The 12,950-nt window shown below is 42.8% G+C and overlaps 1 protein-coding gene across 1 annotated transcript in view; it reads right to left on the reverse strand.

The window, feature by feature from the left end:
- OSBPL10 (oxysterol binding protein like 10) overlaps positions 1 to 12,950 on the reverse strand; it is a 207,875-nt gene that overhangs the window by 66,691 nt on the left and 128,234 nt on the right. The window lies entirely within an intron of this gene.

Below are 12,950 nucleotides of genomic sequence, written 5' to 3' on the forward strand. Positions count from 1 at the left end.
TTGTACTCAGAGAGCTCATTAATGCTGCCAGAAGCCAAGTCCAAGAAGGATTAATCCTGGGTCATCCAACCAAGTTCTTGAAAAACACCTACAGAGCTTAGGTTTGTGTTGTGATAGTTAGGATTGTTTGCCGTTGATTTGTTACAAAGAAAAAGGAGGGCAGAAAATGCCGTATTTTGCAAGGCAGAAAGGAGCTATTGACTATGGGCAGCACAACAACTACAGCACCACAAAGATACGTCTTTAAACACTATGTCATCTCACAGACGGTCATTTTAATTGCTCTGGGATGCAAGTAGTCCCATAATCACATACCAACAGGACTTTTATGGCTTTGGCATACTAACCTGGAAGCCTCACTCTGTTTAGAACCATTTCTTCTGTCTCTAATCTCAAGATACAAAAAATAGTTACAACTGTTGTGAAATATGCACAGCACTGGTAAACTGGGTTATGGAACCATCCGCCAAACTGAAGAACCCTCCAGCCAATGCTCAGCGCATAGTGGGAGCTCATAAATATTTGCTGCATGGATGAGTAACCAGTTGTGTGGATTAATAATCACGGTCTTATTCCACTGCGACACAGAGCAAACTGATGGGCCAGCACTGCATTTTCAAACACCAGTAACAACCCAGATCCTTCTGCTGTTTAATGGGTCCTGAGGATCTGATTGTTAGGAGGTCTACTTTCTACATTTGCCTGATGAATGTACTAGTTTATCTCCAGACCAACAGCCAGAAAACAAGAAAATCCAGATGATCAAGCCATTGCTCATACCTGTAATGTCAAGACCTAAATGGAATGGCCCTCAGTGGCTCTTCTAATAGGTTAGAGTTACACACATACCCTGTGTTGGAAATCCAATCAATGCAATCTATTACACTCAGTGCTGACACCAACAGAGCAAATCAGTACAACTTCCTCTGGCTCCAACCACTAGACGTAGGTCAGGTCTCAAGTTAAAGGGCACAGTCCTCCAGACTGACAAGCCTGCCCAAGACTTCAGATACCAGCTGCAGGCTCAGCAGTTCCCATGACACCATGACCTGCTGGCTGCAAACTCGGGAGTTCCTTCTACCCTCTTAGGGTACCTGCTATAAGCTCAGGGATCCCCAAGCACCCTTCACTTTTGACCTGCTGGCTCCCACTACTCCCTCAGGTCCAATAATTCAATATAATGACTCTCCTGTACTATAGCAAAAATGGTTTGAATGAAGAGATGCATAGGACGAGGTCTGGGAGGGTTCCCAGAGCAGAGGATCCGTGTCTCAGAAAGGACGTGCCACCCCCCGCCCCCCGCCAATGTGCATCAATGTCTCTCATCGACCAGGATGCCCATTGAAGATTCAGTATCTAGAGACTTTATTGGGGCCTTATTACCTAGGCAGGTGTAGTTTGATGAATTACTTAATACGGCCTTTCTCTTCATGGTCTTGTAACTCCCACCCAGGTGATTGGGCAGGGCTGTACAAATAAGATAATTGTGGCCCACCAAGGGGACTGGTCAGTTTTGCCTTAAAAGAGAGCCAATTCCAGAATAGAGGGACGAGCCCGCCAGCACCAAGGCATGAGAGACCAGCAGGAGAAACTCACAGGAGAGGGCCTGCAAGCACAGCTGGGAAGAGGCTGTCCTGGTGGAAGAACTGTATCCTGAGTGTTTCTGAGCCTGAACTGTAACCTGTTACTTCCCTAATAAACTCCATAATCGTGAGTACGATGAGTTCTGTGTGGTCACTGCAATGAATTATTGAACCCAGCAGGGGAGTAGACAGTGCTGTGGGAGAGACGGTTGGTGTCAGAATCCGGTAAAGATGGTGGAGAGAGGAGGCATGTCTGACCTCCGCCTCATGGGAATCATGATTCTCCTTTCCCCTGTGAAGTTAGAGGAGGTCAGGCGCTGCCCCTATGTTGTTTTACACCAGGAATGATTGAACTCAACCTTCGGCCCCTCCTATGAGGTTGGGATAACGTCACATGGAGGGTCATTCTGGCCTGGCCAGCCCTCACCCAAAAGGCACCCTGCTAGCAAAACCCCCCATGTGTGGTCTCTGTGGTCTGGAGGCCACACCAAAGACACTTCAATCACTGGGGAAATTCCAAGGTTTTAGAGGTTATCTCTCAGGAATCAAGGACAAAGACCAAATTCTTTGAGTAAAGTTAGATTCTTTACCCCGCAAGTCACAATCTGTCTGTTGGGTAGATGGCCAAGGCCAATGGCTAAGCAATGGACCAAACAGTAGGTGACTCTTCTACCTGGAGAGCTTCAGGACACTGGCCATAATGAATCTTTCATTGCAGTAGTACATACAAACCATATGCCACTGAGTAAGTTAAACTTACTTCTGTGGGGGCTACCAGCATGCCCAGAGAAGAGCACGGGACAGAAATGAGAACAAGGGAAAGCATACCCTTAAGTCACGAACACCACAGGTAGCCCTGACTATTCACATATATTCATTCATGAAATATTTATAGTGTGTCCACTATGTGCAGAAGTACTTTGTTAAATATTTCAGAGTCTTCAGCAATGAATGAGTTGTGAAGTCTTCCCTCAAAGAATTTGATCTATGAGATAAAGCAGCCAGGTTAGGAAAGTCCCGGGGAAGCTGAAAATGACCACGCACTGCATGAAGATCATTGGCGCCAGACAAATTTGGGGAGACAGCAGACACTGTCTGTTACCACTCCAAATGATATTGCCCTCTTCTCTCTTGCAAACAAAAACCCCATTCACAGCCTTGGAGGGTGACTCATGATTGCTCTAAAATAGTCCTGGAAATCCAGGTACTCTTTGCCAGTGTCTTAGTTATCTAGTGCTGCTATAACAGAAAGACCACAAGTAGATGGCTTTAACAGACAAATTTATTCTCTCACAGTCTAGGTGGCTAGAAGTTCAAATTCAGGATGCCAGTTCCACAGAAAGGCTTTCTTTCTCTGTCGGTTCTGGGGGAAGGTCCTTGTCATCAATCTTCCCCTGGGTCTAAGAGTTTCTCAGCACAGGGACCCTGGGTCTAAAGGAAGTGCTCTGCTTCTGGACCTTCTTCCTTGGTGGTAGGAGGTCCCTCTTTCTGCTCACTTCTCTCTCCTTTTATCTTTTGTAAGATAAAAGGCGATGCAGGTCACAGCTCAGGGAAACTCCCTTCACATCAGATCAGGCTGTGACCTGATTAAGGGTGTTATATCCCACCCTAATCCTCTTCGACATAACCTAATCTTGCCTTATCAGCCACAGGCAGAGATTAGGATTTACAACACATAGGACAATTACATCAGATCACAAAATGGAGGACAACCACACAACATTGGGAATCTCGGTCTAGCCAAGCTGATACATATTTTGGGGGGATACAATTCAATCCATGACAGCCAGTTACATGGCTATGGGTAAATATGTGGTCCCGTTCTGGCTGTGAGAATGAAGGGGAAGTGTACGTGTGGGCTTCCCTTGAGAACAGGCAGAGCCCTGAGAAAATCTCCTGCCTCTTCCTTCCTTTAAAGGATGCTATCATGAAGACGCAGCACTTGGGTCTGCAGTAGCCATGGCACAATCATAAAGTGACACACATATGGATAAAAAGCCAACAGCCAAGGAGAGCAGAGCAGGAAGAATGAAGAAACCTGGATCTCTGCTGCACCAAACCACTTAACTACCAGAATTCTTGTGTGAGAAAATTACATTATTGCTTAAGCTACTAACTGTCAGATTTTTTTGTGTGCAACTGAAAGAATCCTACCCAATACAGGAGATAGCGTGGTATAAAGGAAAGGGCAGTAGCTCGGGAGAAGGAAGTCCAGATACCAATCTCGTGTTCACCACTGACCAGTTTCGTGTCATTACATTGAGCAAATCTGCTGCAAAAGACCTCTTTAAAGTCTTAAAAGGCAAAGATGGCACCTTGAGGGCTCAGGTGCATCTGACCCAAGCCATGGTATTTTCTATCACCTCGTATGCACGTGAAAGCTGGATGATGAATAAGGAAGACCGTAGAAGAATTGATGCCTTTGAATTGTGGTGCTGGCAAAGAATATTGCATATACCACAGACTGCCAGAAGAATGAACAAGTCTATCTTGGAAGAAGTACAATCAGAATGCTCCTTGGAAGCGAGGATGGTGAGACTTCATCTCATGCACTTTGGACATGTTACCAGGAAGGGCATCGTGCTTGGTAAAGTGGAGGGTCAGTGGAAAAAAGGACAACCCTCAATGAGGCAGATTGACACAGTGGCTGCAACAAGGAGCTCAAACATAGCAATGATTGTGAGGATGGTGCAGGACCGGGCAGTGTTTCTTTCTGTTGTACTTGGGTCCCTGTGAGTCAGAACGGACTCCACAGCACGTAACAACAGTTTTGTGTCACCTGGCAAGTGAGGAGGAGCCCTGGTTGTACTGTGGTTAAGCATTCCACTGCTAACCAAAAGGTCAGTTGTTCAAACTTACCAGCTGCTTTGTGTAAGATAACAACAGCCTTGGCAAAGTCATGGAAGCTTCATACACACACCCAAACTCCCTGAAGGACCAAACTACTGGGCTGAGGGTTGGGGGCCATGATCTCAGGGAACATCTAGCTCAATTGGCATAATATAGTTTATAAATAAAATGCACTGCATTCTACTTTGGTGAGCAGTGTCTGGTATCTTAAAAGCTTGTGAGTGGCCATCTAAGATACTCCACTGGTCTCATCCCATCAGGAGCAAGGGAGAATGAAGAAAAACAAAGACACAGGGAAAGATTAGTCCAAAGGACTAATGGACCACAACTACCACAGCATCCACCAGACTAGGTCCAGCACAACTAGATGGTGCCCAGCTACCACCACCGACTGCTCTGACAGGGATCACAACGGAGGGTCCCAGACACAGCTGGAGAAAAATGTAGAACAAAATTCTAATTCACAAAAAAAAAGACCAGACTTACTGGTCTGACAGAGACTGGAGAAACCCTGAGAGTATGGCCCCTGGACACCCTTTTAACTCAGTACTGAAAGTCACTCCTGAGGTTCGCCCTTCAGCCAAAGATTAGACAGACCCATACAACAAAATGAGACTCAATGGGCACACCAGCCCAGGGGCAGGGGCAAGAAGGCAGGAGGGGACAGAATAGCTGGTAATGAGGAAGCCAAGGTCAAAAAGGGGAGTGTTGACATGTCTTGGGATTGGCAACCAACGTCACAAAACAATACGTGTGTTAATTGTTCAATGAGAAACTAGTTTGCTCTGTAAACCTTCATCTAAAATATGATTTAAAAAAAAAAAAAAAGATTACAGGCTTGGAAACCATATGAGCCAGTTCTACTGTGTCCTGTAGGGTCTCTATGAGTTGGAACTGACTTGACCACAACAGGTTTGGCAAGTCAGTCAACGACTCCAGTTTGGAGAGTAGCCATATGACCCCTGAAGTCTACTCTAATTATTCTAAGATTTAGTGATTCAAAGGCCACAATTCAAAGACAGAAAAAAAAGTCTGTTTTACAGGCTCTGGGAAAGAGATGCAATCAAAGTATGCGATGATGAGATGGGGAACGCAGTGAGGAGGGGAATCATTTCACCCAGGAACTTACTCTTAAATTCTAAATGTGATCACTGACATTTCCTACTTAGCAGCCAACTGGAGTTAATTGCACTCTCTATGGTTATCACAGGATTTAATAAAGTGATTTTCATTCATTATAAGCCACTGATAGCTGCCTCACTCCTTGGTCAAACTGTTGACAACAAATAAATATGTGTCAAATATTCTGAACAAATCTGTTAAGACTGAAAACTTGTGTTAAAAGAATCATCCAAAGGGTGAAAACAACTTATTACCTAGTTTATCTTCAAAATCTATCGCCATCTCATGTGTGATACACACCCTCAATCATACCTACCTATGCATTTATGTTTCATGGGGATAAAAAAGAGTAGGATGTGATAAAGACGGGTTGAGTGGATTGAACTGGCCAGGCTTCAAGTTGAATGTCAGAGGACTTCAAAATTGACAGTTGCTATGTGGTTCAAAAGTTCAGTGCTAAAAATGACAATTCAACCAAGGGCATGAAAATTCTTCTTAGGACAGATCTCGGCCAAGTCTTTTATATCAGTCTCCTTCTTTTATTCTAAAAAAGTATTTCTTTCTCTTGGGTAAAGAAGGGATTATGACATATTTACTTCAAAATGCAATTATGCAATTGTATAACCACAGTCTATGTGGCTAATTTACACATTGATTGTAGTGCTAAGCATAACACAGCCATTATGAGAAGTCTTTCTAAAGGTAAGCTAGGCCACCTGCTAGAATTTGGGAGAAAAGTATGTGGCCTCTTGATAGCATATTTGCTGTTGCCACTCATACAATTAGCCAGGCAAAGTTTCTAACCAGGTCAACATACAATAAGTTCCCTGGTTAAGAACATCTGACTTACAGACAACTAGTGTTTAAGAATGGACTGCTGTAAAACCTACTGTACTAAAAATCTGAGTTAAATACAATGGTTCTTAATAACGAATGCATGTACTACTTTGTGATGCTCAGGAAAACACTACATGGCTTCAGCGGTCCATAGGTTTAGGGAAGAATGCTGTCCGCCATTTTAGGTTGGATCACGAAGCCATTATCACTGTGTTGAGTGTGTAACTTTGTATTTGGCTTAAATTTTCCTCTTATTTACTCTTTTAACCACGCCTCCAGAGCGTAAATTGGATGCCAGTACTAGTGATGCATCAAGGAAAAGGAAAGCAATCACGATTGAAAATAGAGTGGAAATAATAAAGTGATTGAAAAGAGGCAGAACGTCATTGGTCATTGGAAAAGCACTACACTATAGTCGGTCAATAAGCGGAACAGTTTTAAAGGCTAAAGTAAGAATAATGGAGCATGTGAAAGACTCTGCCCCAGTGAAACCTACAATTATTAAACCAAGCAATGCATTGGTTTAATCACTGAAATGGAAAGGCTACTGATAATTTGGCTAGATGATCAAAATCAGCATAATATGCCTATTAACCTTACTTTAGTGTAAGAAAAATCTAGAAGCCTTTTCAATATTTAAAAGCTTCACCTGCAGCAAGTGAAGATGATTGCCATGAAGGATTTGTTGGGACTAGGGGCTGGTTCAATTGTTTCAAAGTGAGGGCAAATTTACATCACATTAAAGTGCAAGGTGAAGCAGTGAGTACCAATGTAAGTGCTGTGAGAGATTTTCCTGAAATGCTGAAAAAAATTGAAGAGGGAGGTTATCTGCCAGATAACCAGATATTTAATGTACAGGAGACTGGCTTATTTTGGGAAAAAAATGCCTGAAAGGACCTACATTTTGAAAGATGAAAAAAATGAACCAGGGCATAAGACATCAAAGAGGATAGGCTGACTAACCTTAATGCTTAGGGATAACACATTAGAGATTTCAAGCTCAAGTCTTTGCTTGTGTATCGCTCCCTAAATCCTTGGACACTTCACTGTATCTTTAAGGCATCTCTTCCTGTTATCTGGAAGGCCTGGTTACAGCTGCCCTCTTCAAAGGCTAGTTCTTGAACCATCCTGCCCTTGCTGTTAAATATTATTGCTTGGCCAAGAAAATTCCTTTCAAGATTCTCCTCATGCTTGACAATGTGCCCGGACATCCAAGTACTTTAGATGACCTTCACCCCAATGTAAAGGTCGTATTTTTACACCCCAACACCACTTGGCTACTTCAGCCAATGGATCAGGAAGTCATAGTGTCATGGATTGAATTCTGTGTCCCCCCAAAAATACACGTTTTTATCAATTTGGCTAGGCCATAATTTCCAGTATTGTGTGACTGTCCACCATTTTGCCATCTGATGTGATTTTCCTATGTGTTGCAAATCCTACCTCTATGATGTTAATGAGGTGGTATAGGCGGCAGTTATGTTAATGAGGCAGGACTCAATCTACAAGATAGGATTGTGTCTTGAGCCAATCTCTTTTGAGATACAAAAGAAAGTGAACAGAAGAGATGGGGGACCTCATACCACCAAGAAAGCCACTCTGGGAGCAGAGCATGTCCTTTGGACCTGAAGTTCCTGCACAGAGAAGCTCCTAGTCCAGGGGAAGATTGATGACAAGGATCTTCCTCCAGAGCTGGCAAAGAAAGCCTTCCCCTGGAGCTGATGCCCTGAATTTAGACTTCCAGCCTACTAGACTGTGAGAATAATTTTTTCTTTGTTAAAGCCATCTACTTATGGTATTTCTGTTATAGCAGCACTAGATGACTAAGACACATAGCCTCCTATAAGGCCTATTATTTACACTGGACCTTCTCACAAGCAATCAGGGCTACCCAAGATGATGTGATGAGCTTAAGGGAGTCCTGGAGGGATTATAACACCTATGATACCATCAAAAATAATTGATTCTTGGGGCAAAGTGAAGCAGTCAAATATGAAAGGAGTGGGGAACAAATTGTGCCCCTAATCTGTGCATGTTTTTCACCAAAGCCAGGCAAGCTAAGATTGATATTGGTATTCAACTGGCATGAGACATCAATCAAAATGATGCTGTAGAGTTATTTGACTCCCATTGAAGAACTAACCAATGAAGACCTTATGGAACTAGAGGAGCAGATGACAGCATCTGAGAAGGAGGCTGGGACCTAAAAACTCCAGAACCGAGCAAGTTTTTCAATCCACTCAGCAGCGCTGTGGGAAAAAAGATCTGTTGATCTGCTCGCACAAAAATTACAGCCTAGAAAACCTTATGGGGCAATTCTACTCTGTCACTTGGGGTCACTGAGTCAGAATCGACTTGATGGCACCTAACAACAACAACATAGGAGGGTAGGGGAACTCAAACTTAAGGTTTACCAAATGTTCTCACCTGGTGAATGGATGAACTGTGGACACAATGAGTACTGCTCAGCACTAAAAAGGAATGAACTACTGATCCATGCCAACAATATGGATAAATCTCAGATGTATTACACTAAGCAAAAGGTCTTATACTAATGATTCCATTTATATGGCATTCTGGAAATGGTAAAACTAGAGACAGAAAACAGATCAGTGGTGGCCAAGGGTTGGGGGGAAGAGTTGACTATAATGGGACATGGGGAAATTCTGGGGGGTGATGGCAAAACGGAGAGAACTGCATTAGAAAGGGTGAATTTCATTGTTTGCAAATTATACCTCAATAAATTTGATTTTTTCTTTTTAATGTAAGGTTTTCTCCTTCAGATCTATCTCCCAGAAATACGCATGATCACACATAAGCTTTCATTCAAGATGGGTCTCCTGGTAGCACTATGCTCTCCCATCCCAACAGCCCACCACTGGGCTCTTGATCCAGTGCAGGAAGCAGAACCCGCTTCAGGTGCTTTCATTGGAAAAGGACTTGATAGCAGAAGTAGATGCTTGTAGAACCACTGGAAGAAGTCAGCAGCTCCTCAGACTTTGGAATTCCTTATATGTAGCCGTGATTCAAAGGCGGAGAAGCTGCTGCCGCCATGGGCACATGGCTTCTCACACCCATGCAGTTGGCACTAAGACCTAGAACACTGGGTTCGACCACTGCAACTGCTTCTAAATACTCGTGTCCTCACAGCCCTGCCCACCAGCAGCGGGTCTCCATCTCAGGCTTCCAAATCTCACACAAATGCATCTCACTCTTTCTGCATGTAAAAACCTAGCTCCAAGAAATGTCTGGGACATGGAGTTTTTAGGTTTCCAGTCTCTCCAATCAGGAAGGTGGAATGAAGGTCGAGAGAGCCAGCCCACAGTATATGCCATAATGACCATCCTTCGTGTCCCAAAACAAAGCCTTCTTCAAATAAGACAGCACAACAAAAACCCTTTCTATCTAAATTTCCGTTTCAAATGGTGTTAGAGTTAAAAATTTGTTCCACTAATGGATAAACCCAAGATCCTAACTCATTTTATTATGAAAGAATGTTTCATTTTCACATTTAGTTACTTCCAGCTCCAGCAGAATAAAATTTTAAGATCACATCATTTCATAACAGACCCAACTACAAATCTCTCTTAGCTTATGTATTAAATACACACTGGTCTTAGAGCTTCAGTTCTTCCGAGAATTAAAACAGGTTAAGCTCGAAAATGCTTTCCTTTTTCAGATGTCTGTGAGTTATTTTATAAGCCAGAATCAGGGGAGGGGAGGAACATTTTGTACCCTAATTACTACCCCCAAAGAAATAACATTATTAAAACAATAAACCAGAAGAAAATAATTTGCTTAACTAAATTAAACCATATTAACCATTAAACCGTAACTACAGTTAGTTGCCTAACAGATTCCTTGCATAAATAACTATATTCTATATATCAAAAGCGTTAAGGAACCTTCTCCTAAGGAAATTTTAGTCTTTAGAACTAATTTCACTTCGTTCCTTCTTGGGTTAATTCTCCAAACTGTAGAGAAGGGAAGCAATGAAAACATTTTCCTTCTTCTGACAGGAACATTATTGGGTAGATACTGCTAACTTCTTCAACTAATAAGACAAAAAGAAAGATATATCACAAAGCACAAGGGCCTAAAAGAAAAATGGCGTCCAACCAACACTAGCTGTTAGAGTTGTAAGAATCATCTACCAGAGCTGTCACTGGAAAAGATGAGAGGAACCTCCACAAAAGAACTTCAATTCTCTCTCCTCAGAAAATCATCAAAGCGGCATCGCACTCCATAAGTCTGTCATTGCTATAAAAAATTATGAAATAATACCTTATATAATACATACTTTGGACATGTTGTCAGGAGGGATCAGTCCCTGGAGAAGGACATCATGCTTGGCAGAGTACAGGGTCAGCAGAAAAGAGGAAGACCCTCAACGAGGTGGCTTGACATAGTGGATGCAACAATGAGCTCAAGCGTAACAACGATTTTAAGGATGGCGCAGGACCGGGCAGTGTTTCGTTCTGTTGTGCATAGGGTCACTATGAGTCGGAACCAACTCGACGGCACCTAACAACAACAGCAACCTTATAATATTACTCTGATAAAAGGAGTATGGGCAAAAATGACAACCAGAAATTAATTGTTCCTAATTTAAGGGAAAAATATCTCCCTAGTTCTTAGTCCTCGGGGTGTTTTTTAAAAGTTGAACTTGAGAGCTACTTATTCCTCACGGGCCATTATGTACTATTTTCTGCCAACTCTACTGACTGGTAAGACAAACAGGGTAAGAATTTTATGAAAAAACAAGAGACTTGGCCATCTGTCGTGGATTGAATTGTGTCCCCCCAAAATATCTGTCAACTTGGCTAGGTCGTGGTTCCCAGTATTGCATGATTGTCTACCATTTTGCCATCTAATGTGATTTCCCTATGTGTTGTAAATCCTATCACTATGAGGTAATGAGATGAATTAGTGTCAATTATATTGATGAGATCTACAAGATTAGATAGTGTCTTAAGCCAATCTCTTTTGAGATATAAAAAAGAAACGTAAAGCAGAGAGACATGGGGACCTCGTACCAACAAGAAGGCAGGGCCAGGAGCAAAGCGTGTCCTTTGGACCTGAGGTTCCTGCACGGAGATGCTCCCAGACCAAGGGAAAGCTGATGACAAGAACCTTCCTCCAGAGCTGACAGAGAGAGAAAGACTTCCCTGGAGCCAGCGCCCTGAATTCGGACTTTTAGCCTACTGGACTGTGAGAGAATAGAATGCTCTTTTTTAAAGCCATCCACTTGTGGTATTTCTGTTATAGTAGCACTAGATAACTAAGACACCAACCAAGCTTCAAAAATAAGAGGAAGCACCTGTCAGGGAAAAGCTGAGCACTAAGAAGAATTCAGAGAGTAAGGGATTAAAATAACCAGCTCTAATAAGTAAGTTTATTAGGTTATGGAACCTGTTTGGTTTTGTCCCAGAGTGCTGCTGGGAATGAGGATTCAAAAAATGATTTCTGAAGATCTAATAACTCATTTCTCTACTCTTAATTTCCCTCTAGAGCAAGCCTTGAAATACATATATTACAGTGTGAGCCTACAAAGGCTCTTTTCCAGGAGAAAAAGGATAGTGCATTTTTTCAACCCTTTAGCAGCCAGCCATCCTCAAACGCCAACCCAGCTAAGTCTCCCAAACGAGCAACATGACAACGGGGCTCCTACCATTTACACAGTCACCGACTTACCTTCCACTTCACCTATACATCAGCTGAATGTTTCTTTCAACCTGAAACTCTTTATACAGGTTGAAGCCAAATGCCTTCTAGAAATTCACATTCCCTATGCCCTTCATGGAGCCCTGGTGGTGCAGTCGTTAAGAGCTCGGCTGCTCACCAAAAGGTCAGTTCAAATCCACCAGTTGCTCCTTGGAAACCCTACGGGGCAGTTTTACTCTGTCCTATAGGGTCACCGTGGGTCAAAATCGACTCGATGGCAAGGAGTTTTTTGGTTTTATTCCCTTCAGACTCTGCTAAGGCACCTTAAAGATGCTAATTAAATACCTGTGGGCAGACTAATAAAACCCAGTGCAGTGAAGTAGATTCACTTGCCCCTAAAAGAGCTAACCTACCAAGTCATTGTGAAAATACAATTATATGAAGCTTAGAGAAAAAAACGTGACTGGTAACCAAGACCATTTGATTGAAGAAGCTGCCTTGGGCCTTTCAAGTTTACAAAGTCCATTTTGTGAGTGCTCTATAACATTCAGGGTAAAACAATTTCGATTAAAATTAAGAACGCCCTCAAACTCGTGGTTAAGTGGGTCTCAGTCCAGTTCAAGAGACCATGTCAAGAAGACATATGCATCAAAATAAAGAGAAAAACCAAAAACTCACTCATGACACAGTAAAATTGATGAAAGGAAACACTGCATTTGGCTCCCTTTGGGCCTGTCGCTTAAAGGCAGTTACACGGGGAGCGGTGTGGGCAGACGACATAATGTCCATCAAGTCTAACGAGAGGAGCCTGGCTGGTCCTTAAGATCTACAGGGGCTGCTCCTCCCTGACAAGGCCGGGCAGTTATCCTCTGCAGCCTGAGCCTGGGCTGCAGC

Source organism: Loxodonta africana, chromosome 27 (assembly GCF_030014295.1).
Source record: "Loxodonta africana isolate mLoxAfr1 chromosome 27, mLoxAfr1.hap2, whole genome shotgun sequence".
In the NCBI taxonomy this organism is placed as follows: domain Eukaryota; kingdom Metazoa; phylum Chordata; class Mammalia; order Proboscidea; family Elephantidae; genus Loxodonta; species Loxodonta africana.